This window comes from Trachypithecus francoisi, unplaced genomic scaffold, assembly GCF_009764315.1.
Source record: "Trachypithecus francoisi isolate TF-2019V2 unplaced genomic scaffold, Tfra_2.0 Lachesis_group10, whole genome shotgun sequence".
Classification (NCBI taxonomy): Eukaryota; Metazoa; Chordata; class Mammalia; order Primates; family Cercopithecidae; genus Trachypithecus; species Trachypithecus francoisi.
The window spans coordinates 116321763-116328664 of record NW_022681455.1 but is presented as its reverse complement, the minus strand read 5'-3'; the positions used below and the strand labels follow the sequence as shown (position 1 = coordinate 116328664).

The 6902-nt window shown below is 40.1% G+C and overlaps 1 long non-coding RNA gene across 2 annotated transcripts; it reads left to right on the top strand.

Moving 5' to 3' along the window:
* The first annotated feature begins 688 nt into the window (after positions 1-688).
* LOC117088786 lies at positions 689-6335 on the top strand. Of its 2 annotated transcripts, XR_004439323.1 has the most exons (4): positions 689-776; positions 5809-5918; positions 6054-6151; positions 6243-6335. It is a non-coding gene; the product is annotated as an uncharacterized LOC117088786 (long non-coding RNA). The 2 variants fall into 2 exon arrangements; XR_004439324.1 differs by lacking the exon at positions 6054-6151 and having other exon boundaries at positions 6243-6329.
* Positions 6336-6902: the final 567 nt, after the last annotated feature.

Genomic DNA, 6902 nt, shown 5'->3' with positions numbered 1-6902 from the left:
GATGAATGCCAACTCCATCTTTTCAGCAACATCGACATCACTGGGGCAGATAACATAGGTCAAATATTCCAGTGTACCTTTGCTCCTTACATGTTATTTTGGTTTTGGTCTTAGATTTTTCTCATATTGCATATTTGAGACCAACATATTGTATATTTGAGACCAATGCTAACAACAGCTAGATGGGCTCCACCTGAGTACCGCTGTCACCTTCCTGTCCTGTCCTGTTCCCTCTTATCCATCTCAAAAAAACAATGTGGTTTCTCCTACCACCCTACATCAGACTGTCCTCTGGCCTCTGCCCTACATCGTCTCTTCCACTTCATCCCACTCACTGGTACTCCATCGTTGTAACTCAGGCGAGATGACAACATTTCCAGGCAGTGTCTTCACCCTCTAAGCTGGGGTTGAGATTCCCAGTTCAAGCCCTGTAGCATTTCCATACCTTCAGTGTAAGCGTTTCAGCTGGTCTGGCTGCTCCACCAGACCAGGGGCTTCTAGAGGCCAAGGACAGGCTGCCTGAAGACTCCCAATAAATGTTGTTGAAGAAAAGGACTCACTAGTTTGTAGCATGCTCCCACCTGCCGTCAACTCAATCCACTGAATTCTCTTTTCCTTTTTCTTTTTTTTTTTTTTTCAGTTATTTTTCTACACTGATGTAAACCCGCTGGATTCTCTCTCTGCTCCTGTATTCAGTGAGTTGAAATATCACAGGCCACATGACTTCTGGAAAACTCCACTGTACACTCATAGTAGAGTGAGAATCAAAAAGACAGGTAATATTTCGCTGTTATTATTAAAATAGAATTGACTCTGTAGAATCTCTGAAAAGATTGTGAGGCCCTGCAGGGGTCCCCACCCCACTTGCAGAACCACTGGTCTGGAGGATTAGATGTCACACAGGTGCTTTTTCTCAGCCATTCACAAGGAGCACATCATTTCCCAACTCTCCTCAGGGAGCCATCGGAAAGGTCCATGTTAGTTAAGCCATCTTACCCTCTCTAACAATTAGGCAGTAGAATCAGTCACAGAATTGTCTCCTTGAGATAATTCTAACCAATGTTACTTTTGAATGCCGGACTTTTTAAACAATAATTGCTGGCCAGATGCGGTGGCTCATGCCTGTAATCCCAACACTTTGGAAGGCCGAGGTGGGCGGATCAAGAGGTCAGGAAATCGAGACCATCCTGGCTAACACAGTGCAACCCCATCTCTACTAAAAGCACAAAAAATTAGCCGGGCGTGGTGGCGGGCGCCTGTAGTCCAGACACAAACGAATGTCGATGACTGCCTTCAAAAATATATTTAAATCCCCTATAGGTGAAAAGTTTCCCTAACAAGTGTATCATATCTACTACTGACCCTAGTGAGGAACACACCATAAATCATTTCCATCTATAGCATGTATTATTTTAGGCAAAATATCTTTACCAATTTTACACTGAGGTAAAAATTCCACAATAACAGATATAGGAATAAAATGGAACTCAATAAAACAGACTGGTATACCCAAACCAAGACCAAATATTTAGTTCCGTGTATCTCTCAGAAGAACCTAGAAACGCTTTGCAGGGTTCCCTTGCTGAAAAGAATCTCAGCTGTATAACATTGCCACCTAGTGGTAGATTGCAAAACACAGTAACTCAAAATAATCCTGACCACCATTTCAAAGATGCGTAATAGGCTCCTGAATAAAATAAACCAAAATATTTCACCCCAAAATATATGGCTATTCATAGGGGCTTGAAATATAATATAATCATGGCTAAAAGGCTGTCTTTTGTAGGGAGATTTGCGTCTGTAGAGAATCTGCCTTGAGGCAAGTGTGGTGGCTCACACTGGTAATCTCAACACTTTGGGAAGCTGAGGCAGGAGGATGACTTGAGCCCAGGAGTTTGAGATCAGCCTGAGCAACATAGTAAGACCCCTATCTCTATTTATAAAAAATTTAATTTAGAAAAAAAGCCAGAGAATCTGCCTTAATGCAGCCATGCTTTCTCTGAGGCTCTCCCTTGCCTGGCTCGAGGAGAGATAATCTGAGAGTCTGGCATCTTTAGAGGTCTGCAAGAAACATACCATCTATTCTTTCTGAGGGCTGATACCTGTGAGGTTTCATCTACATAATGAGATCATCTTTGCTAGCCAGGCCTCCTCTTCTCTCCCTCCCATAATCTGTCTTGTTATTATAACCTACTTTACCATCTCTGTTAGTCTGTGCTTTCATTGCTATAAAGAACTACCTGAGACTGGGTAATTTAATAAGAAAAGAGGTTTAATTGGCTTCCTGGTTCTACAGACTGTACAGGAAGCAGGGCTGGGGAGGCCCCAGGAAACTTACAATCATGGCAGAAGGCGAAGGTGAAGCAGGCACGTCTTACATGGTGAAAGCAGGAGTAAGAGAGTGAAGTGGGAGGTGCTACAAACTTTTAAACAACCAGATCTCATGAGAACTCACTACCACGAGAACAGCAAGGGGGAAATCCACCCCCACGATCCAATCACCTCCTACCAGACCCCTCCTCCAACATCGGGGATTACAATTCCACATGAGATTCGGGCAGGGACACAAACCCAAACCATGTCACCACCATAACCAGTTTTGGGCCATGCTCTGAGGCCCCATTCTTTTTATAACCTCAAGGTGATATATAAGTTTCTGTAGCCCATTAGAGGGTTGCGATAATCACTCTGTAATTTTCCCCACATGCACACTAATAAATTTGTATGCCATTTCTACTATTATTCTGCCCTTTGTTATGATTTTTCAGTGGCTCTTCAGAGGGTAAAGAGGAAGCTTTCCCTTGGCCCTTACATTAGGCTCTGGCCATGATGGTATAACGGAAACCAGACTTCCTTTCCACCAGAAATAAACAAAAACCAAACAAGAGATATGACACGGTGGCTTGCCAGATGCAGGACATCAGGCAATAAATGATCATGTGAAACAGGAAACAAAGAAGTTAAGACCTACAAGTGTCCCCAGATTACTGCCTTGAAAGAGATTCCAGGCCACCACAGTGCAAGGAGAAGGAACCCAGGGGGAGCCTGGTGGACTCCCACAGTGAAGAAGACAGAGCTGAGAGACCAGGAAGACCCAGGTGGCTGGAATAGAAGGGAAAGAGTACCAGAAAGCAGAGAATTGCACAGAGAACAAATGTGGAGAGCTACAGAAGGGTTCCCTCTAACACTCAGATGAATATAATTAGTATATGTGTGAGTAAACCACTCAAGCCAGGAAAAGAACCACCTGAGAGGATGGGATGCAGTGCCTGGAGCTCATGCAGGATGGAAAAGAGTACCTGCCCCTTCCAGCCAAAATGGAAACCTCCAGATTCATGAGACATTGAGTAGAGTACACAGAAAGTTCATGCATCAGTAGAAAGAAATAATTAACCCTAGACTGAGCACTTCTTTGATTCTGCCTCTTAAAAAATCTTAAAAGCAAGAACTGAAACTATTTAAACTGTTTCCAAGTTACTCAGCTGCATCCCAGAACAGAGCCATAAATATTTATAAGAGTACCAAAATATCTAATATCCAACAAAGACATTAGAACTCACACTGTTTGGCATCCAATCAAAAGTCACCAAAATGTAAGGAAGCAGAAAAACACAACTCATAGAATAATCATCAAGCAATCAAAATTTACAACAGACACAGATGTTATAATTGGCAGAGGAGAAAAATAAAAGTTATTGCAACTATTCCATGCATACAGAAGTTTAAGCAAAAAAAAAGATGATATGAAAAGACCCAAATTGAGCTTCTAGAAATAAAAACTACAAAGTGTGAGATAAAAAATGCACAGGATAAAATTAACTGCAGATTAAACATTGAAGAAGAAAGGGTTAGTGAGTTTAAAGATAACAAATGAAACTATATGAAAGAAAGCAGAAAGAAAAGAGAATATTTTTAATGAATAGCATCAGTGAGATATGGGCCAATTTCACATAGCATGTAATTGGAATCTTTGAAGAGGGTTGGAGGTGGGGGATTGAGAAAAATATTAAGGAAAATATAGCTGAGATTTTTCCAAATATTATGAAAACTATGACCTACAGATCCAAAATGTTCAACAAAGCCCAAGCACAAGAAACATGAAGAAAACTACACTAAGACATACGGTCATTATATTGCCTAGAACAGTGACAAAGAGAACACATTAAAAGCAGCCAGACGGGGGGAAAACACACATGTTACTAGAGAAGGAAAATGGTAAAGACGATAGCAAATCCCTTGTTGAAAATAATGTCAGCTAGAAAACAGTGAAGCAACATTGTTAAAGTACTGCAGGAAAACCGTCAACCTAGACTTCTGTATCCAATAAAATAAAACATCTTTTTTAAACGGTGAAGTAAAGTCTTTCTGAGAAACATACCTGTGTGTTCACTCACCCATTTAATATAGAAGGGCGGGATTTCAGTCTGTGCAGGGGGCAGGACAGGGGGGTCAACTGGGGGCCTGCAATGTGCCTTCTGCATGGCAAGTTGTCCTGGGGCCACAACTCCAGGGCCAGGGCGGTAAAGCGCTACAGCTGGTGGGGAGGTGGCAGGAAGCCCTGACTCCACGCTCGGGTGTCAGGTGTTTTGTTTTTGTTGAAATGAGGTCTCGTTCTGTCACCCAGGCTGGAGTGCAGTGGCCGGATCTCAGCTCACTGCAACCTCCTGGGTTGATGCCATTCTCCTGCCTCAGCCTCCCGAGCAGCTGGGACTACAGGCGCCCGCCACCTCGCCCGGCTAGTTTTTTGTATTTTTTAGTAGAGACGGGGTTTCACCGGGTTAGCCAGGAGGGTCTCGATCTCCCTACCTCATGATCCGCCCGTCTCGGCCTCCCAAAGTGCTGGGATTACAGGCTTGAGCCACCACGCCCGGCCTATTCCTTTACTTTCTTATGAGATATATAAAATCATACAAATATTATCATATATATACACACATATGGGCTATATGTTATATATAAAAGATATATGAGATAAACATATATCTTTTATAGATATGAAAGAGTATGTTTTAAATGTTTTGGTCACAAAATTGGCAAATGAGGGGATGGATTTATTAATTTATTTGATTTAATCATTCAACAATGTAAACATAGATCAAAATATCACATTGTATTCCATAAATATTTAATGTATACATTATGAATTTGTCAATTTAAAATAATTTTTAAACTATTTTTTATAATATTGTAATAGTGGATGCATGCCATTATACATTTGTCAAAACCCACAGAACTATACAACACAGACTGAACCATAATGTAAATACAGACTTCAGTTAACAATAATGTATCAATATTTATTCATCAATTGTAATAAATGTGCCACACTAAAGCAAGATGTTAGTTATAGGGAAAACTTTATGGGGAGAGAGAAAGGATATATAAAAATTCCCTGAACTTCATGCTCAATTTTTCTGTAAACCTAAAACTGTTCTATATAGCCTAAAATAAAATCTAAATGTTTAACTTAAAAAGTAAAACTGAACATCTGAATATTGTAATGTGGTAACTCTGAAAATCAGATTATCTCCCTTACCCAGGGTTTAATGTTCTTGTTTATTGAAGACCACAGTCATATAATTAGTGAGTTTTCTAAACATTTTTTGCAGACTATATTTTGCATCATGTGTGGTTGTTGAAGTTTCTGTTCCTTTAGCTTGTGTTCAACTAACAGGGATTTCTTTGAATGCAAGGAACATTTTTAAGTCATCTTACTCTTGATTCAGCATTTAGTTAGTTGTTATAAATCTTTGATTGTTTTAGAGTTCTGACAAAGTTTGTTCTGACAGTTTCTGCTTGTTTTTCCAGGTGTCTTAGAGAAATGTGTGCTTGGAGCTGTCTACTCACCATTTTGCTGATGTGACTTTCTTCACTCTCACTGTATTTTAATCTGGGGAACGTGGTGATCAGGCATATGGGTAAGGTAATTTCTTACCCATAGTCTCTGCATTTCAGGTTTTAAGGTTTGAATCACTGAGATACTGGGTTCTTGAGGTTTTAATGCTACTTAGTACCTTGCCTCTTAGCTCCTCAAAATGATTTCATGATTCTAGTAAGAAACAACACCCCTCTCAGATGCTGGAGATTCATCATCTCATGAAGTTCTGAAATGTGACTAAATACAGACTGCTAGAGAGAAAAAGAGCCCATGGTATGCTTTGAATATGCATGTTTTCTCTTAGGTGTAGCTGCAGAGAAAAGGAAGCTGGTTTATGGCTTTATATTCTCTTTATTAAATACAGAATGTGGTCACCAAAAGAAGAGGTGGAACGGATCATCTCTCTGTGCTGCCGTTGCTGCCTCTGTGTCATCTCATCGTTTTGCAAATTAGAATATTGCATGGCTGATGAAGTCACTGTCCAAGTGTTGCTGTGCAGTGTACTGTATGATCCGCATTCTTTTCTACAGTGAGCAGCTGAGTCACTTTTCACTAGGCTCTTTGGAATTTCAATTCTGCCTGTTTCTCCAACAGACTCAATGAGCCACGGCATCTATGATCAATATATTTCAGGTTGCTCTGTTTTCTGTATTTGTTTGCCAGCCATCAATATCTATGCCTCATGATTTGGTTTTGTTTTTTACATTTTTCTCCAAATAACATTTATAGTGTTTATTCCATCTCTGTTTTCTGTAATTTATCTGTATTACATCTGCATGAATGGCCAGATATCTTTTTTCAGACATATTCAAGCCCATGCAGGGAGAATAAGATCATGTATTCTTGGCTATGAGTAAAGTAAGTTTTCAAAAGTGGAAGGTAAGCTCATGAATGGAAATGAAGAAATTAGAACACTTCCTTGATCTCTACCCTAGATTCATCCAATAACCTGATTAGGGTTTTTTTCAATTTTTTTATTGACACAATAGATTATACATATTTTGGGACATATGTGATAATTTGA